At 37.5% G+C, this 10,008-nt stretch overlaps 1 protein-coding gene across 2 annotated transcripts in view; it reads left to right on the top strand.

Moving 5' to 3' along the window:
* Positions 1 to 10,008, top strand: part of ING3 (inhibitor of growth family member 3) — a gene marked incomplete at its 5' end in the record, with an annotated part of 31,989 nt that overhangs the window by 9,546 nt on the left and 12,435 nt on the right.

Genomic DNA, 10,008 nt, shown 5'->3' with positions numbered 1-10,008 from the left:
CCTTGGGTATAGTTCATAATAGTTGTGCTCCCCAGGGTTCTGCCTTGACTTGTGTTGTTTCTTACTCTTCCTGCTGTTCTCACCAAAAGGTAACTTTCTTCTCTCCTCCCCCAAGTCCAGAGAACCGGGAAGACAAATGCCATGCTGTGAAAAATGGTTCTGTCAAATGTCAGTTTCTCACACAGAGCATTCAAGTTGAGAAACACTTCATTATTGCCATGCATTCTCTTATTCTAACAATTACACATCAGTTTTTCCTGAAGTCTAGACTTTTTTTTCTGCCTTTTCATTGTGTCTGAGAATTCTCAGTTCCCTGAACTAAGGGTATTAAAATGTAAAGCTTTCAGACTCTCCTTTTTCTTCTGTAACTTCTCCTCACCCCACTACCTATTTCTTATTCTCAGAGAAGCCAATATCTTTGAAGTCATTCAAGTTAGGACACTGAAGGTCACCTTCAACACCTCTTGTCCCTAACTTCCCCATGTTTAGTTAATGTCTTGTTCATTTTACTTTCTAGATACCTGTAGTTGTCTCATCACCATTTCTTTAGCCTGCTATAATCCAAGTTGTTTTTTTGTTTTTTCTTTTAAGGTTCAAAAATAATTAGAAGCAATGGAATATACATGTCTTAAGTGTATCATTCACATTTTGACAACTATATACATACGTGTAACCTATACCCCAATCAACATAAAACACTGCCATTTACTCTAGAACATTCCCTCATGTCATTCATGTCCTACTGTCTGTCCTCTCAGGTACTCTTCATCTCTCACCCGAACATTACAGGAGCATTTCAAAGTGGTGTTTCTCCCTTTGACTTACTACCTTTATTCTAAAGTATGTCTATTTTTTTCTTTCATTTTTTTTTCTTATTTATTTATTTATTTATTTATTTTAGAGGCTTTTTGCTATAGGGCACATGCGCTCTCCAGACAGACAGAAACAGAGACAGAAACAGAAAGTGAGGAGTCACCCCCCAGGGGGGATGGCCATGCGGCAATCTCTTCTCCATTCTCCTCTTGGGATCTTGGGCACACACGCAAACGCGCCTGGCGTGAGTTTTAAGCCATCAGGTCTGGGACGTGAACCGCGGTCGACTACGTGGGAGTCCAGCGACATAGCCATTACGCTAACTGCTTGTCCCTTAAGTATATCTATTTAATATACTGTCTTCTTTTAAATTTTTCAGTGTTCTGCTGTTAATTTGTTTAATCATGTCACATAGGGTCTTTTTCTGATCTGGCTCCTGTCTCTTGCCCTTTATTCCTGATCTCTATCCACAGTGAATGCACTGTGCAGGTAGCACTCTCCCTGACTGTAATGGCTTCCTTTCACGTTTGCTTGGTAAACTTCTCAAAACCTTTCCTAATCTTGCCTATGCATTGCCTCTTGATTAACATAATCTCACTCATCTTAATATGTATTATTTATATCCAGGAAAAGAGATTTGATGACTTATAATAGGAAAGACATAAAAGAGTGGTTTAAACAAAGGGTTTATTGGGAACCAGCAGTTAGCATAATGGCTATGTCGCTGGATTCCCATGTAGTCGACTGTGGTTCATGTCCCGGACCCGGTGGCTAAGAACTCACGCCGGACGCATGTGCGTGCATGCCGAAGATCCCGAGAGGAGAATGGAGGAGAAGGGATTGCAGCATGACCATCCCCCTTGGGGGGTGATTTCTCGCTTTCTGTCTCTCTGTCTGTCTCTGTCTGTCTGGCAAGCGCATGCGCCCTATAGCGAAAACCTCTCAAAAGAAAAAAGAAAGGGGGTTTATTTTCCTTTCTTGTAAAAAAAGAAATAATTAAACAAAAAAAACTATTGGAGCAGGCCAGCAGTTAACATTAAAGGTTAAGCCATCTGGATAAGCCACATGGCTGATGCACGGTTGGAGTCCTGGACCCAGCAGCTTCGAAATCATGCCAGGTGCATGTGCACGTATTCCCAAAATCTTAAGAAAGAATGGAGAAGGGATTGTGGTGTAGCCATCTTCCCTGGGGGTTTGACTTCTCACTTTTCTTCTCTTTCTTTCTCTTCCCTGATGAGTGCACACACCCTACAGCAAAATTCTCCCCCCAAAAAAATTAAGTAAAAAAAATAATAAAAACTGTTGAAGGCAACAGACCAGGATTTGTGTGTGTGTGTGTGTGGGGGGGGGTGTCTTCAAAAAGTTCCTTGAAAGTGTGTGTTATTAAAAAAAAAAAAAAACTGCATGAATTCAAACTTTTTTTCACCAAATTAATCTCATCGTAATTCTGGTTTTCTACTAACTTTTTGTATTTCCTTTGTATGGCAATCCCAATGTCATCTGTTCTCCAGTATGCTTCTAATCTGATCTTCCCTCCATTCTGGCAGGTAGAAGAACTCAGTAGCGGATTACTCAGAAGGGCATATTTTGTAGTTAAGTTGGCTCCTTTAGAAAGTCTTTCTGGAAATCTTACCTCCTGACTTTTGCTTATGTCATATTGGCTTTCTCTAGCTGCAGGAGAGGCTGAGAAGTTTAATAGGGCACATTGCCACCCCAAATAGGTGGGGTTCTGTTGGTAAGAAAGATGAGGAGACTAGATATTGTGTTGGTAATTAGCAGTTTGTGTTTACCCTACAATATAGTCATGCCAGCCTCACAATCACTGTTACTCACATGTGTCAGGAACTGTGTGTGTGTGTTTTAGTGTTTTTAGAGCCTAACATAGTTTTTCCTTAATAGATATTTGTTGAGCAGAATCCCTTGAATATGCTAATGGAGAGAGAAAACACGGATATCACTCTCAAATGAGGAGTTTTGGGAACAGCTCGATGTTATCATTGTTGGCGTCAGATGGATTTTAGTTGGGAGCGGTTTGTCAAAAAAATAATAGAGAATGCTCAGATCGGCTCCACTTTTTATGGACAGAGAAGGATAGACTACAGGGCAAATAGCTACTTCGTTTCAAGGTATGACTTCAATAAAAGTGAAAATAATATTCAGTGAGTTTAGTTTCCCTTACAGCATCACTTTAGGAGACCAAACCTTGACTTTTATGGTCTTTGTCTTTGCTCAGATCTTTGGTATTTCTGTTTTTAAACTGCTTTCATAATTTTGTTAGTTTCTTCAGGAAGATTTTCTTCTCTGATACTTAAGCTCATTTTTAAAAATTATAGGATTTACAGGGACCAGCAGATGGCATAATGGTTATGTTGCTGGACTCCCAAATGGCCAACAGCAGTTCAAATCCCTGACAGGGCAATTTGAAACCCATGCTGGGCACTTGTGCATGCATGTCCAAAGTCCTGAAAGGAGCATGGAGGAGAATGGATTGTGGTGTGGCCCTTCCCCCTGGCGGAGGTGATTTCTCACTTTCTGTCTCTCTTTGTCTCTCTGGTGAGCACATGTGCCCTATAGCAAAAATCTCTCTTAAAAAAACAAATAGGATTTACAGATAATTTCTAAAACTTAAAAAAATTTTAATTTAAAAACTTTTTAAAAATATAAAGCTTACAGTAATATTTATGCTTTGAGTATTTTAACTAAAATGTTTTTCACTTAATGCTTTTTTTGCTGTTTTCAACTGTTTTTATTTATTTTTTAAAGATTAACCACTTAATTCTTTTATGAATGAGAAAGAGAAACATCACCCCCAGTAGGGTCTTGAAGTCATGATTCGCCCCAGAATCATGGCCACACATATGCCTGCTGTACACAGGAAGGTCCCAGGCATGAACTTGGAACCCTCACGTGGGAGTCAGCCTGGCATAGTGTCACATTTACTGTGATGCCATCATCTGGCCCCCTTCTTTGCTTTTAAAGTGGTTTCCTTTCACGTTCAAGTTTGGTCTCCTAAAGTGATGCTATACGGGAAACTAAACGTACAATATATTTTTTATTTTTGTAAATAATTATTTATTTAGTTTTATTATTGTTACTTTTATTATCAATTTGCCAGAGAGAGAGGGAAAGTGAGAAAGCAAGCTTCCAGGTCTGGGACTCAAACCATGATTGGCCATGTGGAAGTCCAGCTCCTTGAGCACCCCACCACCTACTGGCTCCCACAACATAGGTTATTAAACCATAAAGCTTGGATGGCCCTGAAGCCTGGTTGTTAACAGTAGCTGCATTCCATATGATTGCGGTTTGAATCCCAGCCCTACGTGTTTAAAAAACACATAGACACGCATGTGAGTGTGGTGCCCCAAATCGCAACATGATAGAGAAATGTAGAAGGGATTGCAGTGGTGGGTGTGACCGTGCCCCATTCCAAGGAGCTTTCTCTTTCTCTCTCTCTGGCTAGTCCACATGTCCTCTGGCAATTAAAAACAAACCAGTAACATTATGTTCAAAGTAGCAACCTTGGGCATCCAGTTAATTCATTCCCAATAAATTCTTTTTTTTTTTTTTATAATAGAATTCTATATTTCCTAACCAGAACCCTTGAGGACAGGTGAGGTTCGGTACCTTCAGAGTGGACACATAGATTAATCAAATGATGAACAGATGACAGAGGTTTTCAAGGCAAACCAATCCATTGTTTTCCAAACCGTAGTCACGTCCTTCCCACTTCCATGGCTTTTATATCTGTCTACCGGCTGTACATCTATCTCTTAAGTAAATTTTTAAATGAGATAATTTCAGAGGAAGACTTACTAATTTCACAGTACAAAGATGAATAAAAACTGGCATCACTTATCATGGGTAAATGAGTATTAGAAAGTCAAGGACAGTTATGTACCTTCCTTGGTATGCTTGCACTTTGTGTGGTGCACATTGCCACAGTGTCTTGTGGTATTTGAACACTACGCTCCAGTGTAAGAAGCTGACTGTAGTCTGCAAGGAATTGTAGTTGAACAGCAGGGTGTTCACTAAATGGAGTTAGCCTGTCAAATTATTATTCTCTCTGAAATACTAACGATAAACATCGAAATGAAAGTCAGAAATATTAAACATTGAAATTCCTATAAAATTTAAAATTTGATCATGTACAATGTGTAGCGTGCTGTAAAGGTAAGTAGATAGGCATTCATTTGTGTTCTTAGGGCAGTTAACCAATAAACAGCGGTAGTTAGGCTTATGCAGTTTTGTATAGTGGAAGAGTTTAACTTTCATTCCTTTAGTAAATGTTTCTAGAACTCCAGCTCCAAGCAGTCATTGCTAGGTGATCAATAATGATACAGATAGGCAATGGGTAAGAAACTGTTAAATACAGATTTTTATTTTTTAATTTTGGTAAGTACAGTGACGGAATTAAACACTGTGGAAAATGGGACTTGGGGGAGAGAGAATGAATAAACCGAGAGGCTAAGAATGTAGTCAACTTGTAGTCTAAAAAGATGACATTTGAGGCGGTGCTTCGAAAACGAGAAAGAAGCAGGCAGATAATGAGCTAAAGGAAGAACATTTTACACCAGGATAAACTAAACATCAGAGGTAGACCAAGGTTGGATATGTTGAATGAGAATAGAACATAGTCTGGACGATCTGCAGTGAGCCTAGAGCAGCTTGAGAGGAAGCTGGCAGGAGATAGCATGTGGGGATCTTGGAAGCCAAAGTAGGAGTGTGATTCTTACTCTGAAAGCAGTGGAAAGTCAGTGAAAGATTTTAAACAGAGGAATGAAATAGACCTTGTAGGAAATTTTATATATGTCTTTGCTTAAACATTATATTACTTTAGTGTAATAGTAAATAAATAGGCATGTTATTTGTACAGATGTTAAAAGATACAGCAGTTTAGTACATAATTTTGTTTGATTTTATCCTTAGTGTATTAAACCTAGTCTTGATAAATTTTTCATTGAATATTTTATTTACTGTTAAAATTAATAGTGAACACCAAGTGTAGAAATTTGTAGAATTAGAGGTGCAGTAGGACAAACTGACAGTTTATTTCAATAGTTGTTTTAGTGATAGTTGCCTCACAGAGAAAAACAAATTGTCCTGTTAAAATAATTTGCTTCTGAAAAAATAATAACAATTTGCTTCTAGAATCCTGATACTCCTAGTCATCAAACAGTTATTTGTGTTCCTCAGCCAGATGTCACTGTCATCAGGAAGTATTAGATAGTGATACCTAATAAAGTTGATATATATGTACTCTGACAAAGTTTGAGCTTTTAGTTCATGCATGAATGATTTTAGCAGTCTCTTCCAGTGCTCTCTATCCTTGAACCTGCTGCTTTTTTATATCCTGGCCTGTTTCTGAGATGATTATATTTCAGACACACATTTTACCTATAAATTTGAGTGTTCTTCATTTAATACTTCAATTAAGGAAATAAATTATGTGCATTTGACCTTTTGATTTGTCTCCTGTCCTTATTGTCTTTTAGGAAGGTGATTACACATTGTTGATGTACCAAAGATGGGTCAACATTTTGTCTAGTTTAAATATAATTTGGAGATGTAAAGAATTGTTTTCATGACTTAACATCAGAGGAATATTTTGCCTTCATGGTTTCTTTTTCTTCCCCAATTTATCCACCTTATACACTATTACCAGATCATTTCACTGAAAGAAATTTATTCCATTGCCATGGATTTCAGTTTAGAACCCAAAAGACTGCCTTCTCGTGAAAGGGCAAACTATACATTTTAATTTTAGAATTTGTATTGGAAGCAATAGATCATGTGGAAACTTTTTAAAAGCTGTGTCTAGTTTTATTTCGGTCCATCACTGACACATTTTAAAATGTGAATTTGAGAAAACCGGGAGAGTCAAAGAGAAAGAATAAAGGATTATAATTCTATGTAGAAATGTTACAGGATGAGAGCTTTGTCTGTTCTTGGTTTGTACAGAAGGGCCAACCATGACAAATTCTGTGGGATCATATGTTAACAAGTAAATAATTTCTTTCATCTCTGACGAGGTGAGAAAAACCATTATAGTTTAAATTTAAAGCTATCTTAATTTGGGGTTGTAAGACAAGGTAACTTTTTTATGGATGGCCTTTACTGATATTAAATGAGGAATAAATAAACGATCACTCTACATTCAGCCTTGTGTTAGGAATCTACAGCTAATGGAATGTCTTTCTCAACTGGATTTGTCTGTACCTCTTCACTAGTAAAATTTAGTCTTATGGGGTCAGTTGTGGGTGGAGAGATAGGGTAACTTAGGTCCTTGCTTTGCGCGTTACCCATGGATCCATTATGGCGATCAGCTAGAATGGGTGTAGAATCATGATTGGTAGGAGGTACATATGTAATAGATTTCAGTCAAGTTCATTTCAGCTCTTATGGCTGTGTAGTATTGATTAGACATGCTGATACTTTATAACTTAAATCTGATGTTCAACTTACAATTTGATTTAGTATTGCAACGATAAAACTGAGGAAAATAATGATTATTGTCTAATAATGTTTATAATATCAATCAGTTCATATTATTTTTTACATATCAGGAAGTGAAAATGATTGGAATCCATCTTACAAGCTGCCCACCACAAGGTGGTTAAGACTTTTCTTTGTTTAATTATCAGTTTGACTTTAGAGTTGTTAATTCTTTAAGTTCTATTGCCTTTTTTAAGCTGTGTAGTTTGGGAAATTTCGTCATCATTTTCTCCTCCTTTGTGTGTAACAAACTTCATCAGCAGTGTATTTAATAAAAGGAAGCAATTTCCCCCCTCCAGAGGTCCATGCACTTACCTGGAAAAACAAAGAAAGAGAGTGAGCAAGTACTCCCTGATGGGAAATGGTCAATCCTGTCTCCTCTGTTGCTCCCTCTTTTTGGGATTTTGGGCAGGCATGCACACACACTTCCTAGGTATAAGTCCCTGGTTCTGAGATTCGAACCACATGGTTGACCATATTAGATCCACCTACAATAGCACTGCACCACCGGCTGGCCCAAAAGAAAACAGTTTTTGTTTTGCTTTGTTTTGTTTTGTTTTTGGGGTGGGCGGGAGAAAGTGAAAAGGCAAGGAGCCAGGTCTGGCAGTCGTCCATGTGGGGGTCCAGCGCCCTTAATCACCATGCCACCTGCCCACCCCAAGAAAGCAGTTCTTAAATGCAGAGGTGGAATGAGTTAGGGGGATTGGCATAGTGTGGGAAAAAAAGAAAAGTGTCTTTATCTCACCCTAAACCATCCTCCCAACCAAAATCCTAGGTCTTCTTTTCTATGTTATGTTAACTTGCACCTGTTACAGGCCACATCCTACTTTCTTTTTTTCACCTCTGAGCATAAGTGGAATCTATAAAAAATGTATGGAAAACACATACTATGAAAAACCTATGCATGGATTTCAAAAATTTTTTTACACTAAATTGTACTTGAATTCCATTTTCCACAGACTTGTTGAGGTTCCCTAGTTGTATGTCTTTTTATATTTCTGTCTTGTTTGTTTTTAAGGCAGAGTCTAGCTATGTTGCTATTCTTCTGAGTAGCTGGGACCAAAGGCATGCACCGCCTGCCCAGCCTTTAGATTGGACCAGGACTCAAACCTACGTCTCCAGTGTGGTTCCATCCTGCAGAGCACGTCTTTCTTGGCATGCACCACTATGGGTGGGCCATCTCTGTTTTTCGATGACTCCTCCTTTCCATCTATTTGAATAAAATTTATTTTCGACTACTTAATTTGCTTTTGTGTCTGCCACAGCCCAATGGTAGCTTGTCTTTCTTATATGCTACTGTTGATTAATTCTGTATCCAGACTGTATTGTTTTTAACCTTTATTATATTAAAACTTTCACATGAATCTTACTATGTCACTCAAATTCTAGTTCTGTGAACATAGGGATTCACTCCCATTCTTCATGTTTCATCTGTTTAATCCAGTGCCAGACACATAACAGGAATCAGTATCTATTATTAGTATAGTTGCAAATACGTAAAGTGGTGGAGTGTTTTCATTGCATTAAGTGGTCTTGGAACTTAAATATGAATTTTTTTTTTCTGATTTCCCTTGAGATTAAATTTTGACAATGAAACAGAATATATTCTCAAATAACTGAGGTCTGTGTTCACACCTTATTACTGGAAGGGAGGTTCCATTAAAGGATGCTCAGTTACCTGCAGGTTCTTTGAATAGGAGCAAGTATTTATAATATGTGTCCCATAAGGTTTTAAATACTACAGGTTCTCCCAAGCTCTTAAAAATAGCTTGTGTGTGAAGATGGAGGGAAAATTAGTCTTTAGATTATTGAAAAATCATAAAACAAATACCCCAATGATTGCTATTAATATACAAAATACCAATAATAGAACAATAGTACTAGTTCTTCAGCTTGAATTGTATTAGGTCATTGGGAAAATCATGACATATTTTCTATGCAAAAATATATCATGACTTTCCCAGCAATCTAATATTAGTCCAAGTTGAAAAACAGTTGGCTCCCTCAACAGTTGGCAGAAATTCAGATGGTAATGTTAAATATAAATGGTGAATATATATGACTTCGAGCATGTTGCTTCTCTGAGCCTTAGTTTCTTTGCTTATAAAATAGTGATGTTAATAACCTGCCCCAAAAGATAAGAGCGAAGGCTAGGAAAGATAGTGTATGTAATGCACCTAGCATGTAACCTGATGTCTTCACAAGCATCTTACACATGCACACTGTCTTGATACTCCCTCCCCTTCTCCCTCGTGTCAAATACACCTTATTTAACCGAAAGTCTGCATTAAACGTGTCCTTAGTATGATAGCACATTTTGATATTTTAATTAACTTATTCTTAATTATAACTGATTTGGTGGGAAACTAGACCTTGAAAAGGTTGATAGTAATGTAGCCTGAATATTTTTTTTTGTTTCACTTCAAAGTAGTAAGCTTGAGAAAGTATTTTAAAAAATAGTCTTAAGCTTAAAAAATACATTAAGCCATTGTTGCTAGTTGGAGGTGTCATAATTTTCTGAGATTAGTCAAAAGATCTCTAGATAAGTGAGAAAATTAAATGTTTACATCTTAACTAGGGCAAGTATTACAGGTATTACGCACATTGTCATTTTTTTTACCAGGCTCTTCGGGGAATTGAGTTTTCTGACTATAAACCACTTTTGTTTCAACCCTTTACATAAATGTTCACAAGCATTATGGT

This window comes from Tupaia chinensis, unplaced genomic scaffold (assembly GCF_000334495.1).
Source record: "Tupaia chinensis unplaced genomic scaffold, TupChi_1.0 Scaffold000257_1, whole genome shotgun sequence".
NCBI lineage: Eukaryota > Metazoa > Chordata > Mammalia > Scandentia > Tupaiidae > Tupaia > Tupaia belangeri.
The sequence above is the reverse complement of the archived record's forward strand: the minus strand, read 5'-3'. Positions and strand labels throughout refer to the sequence as shown.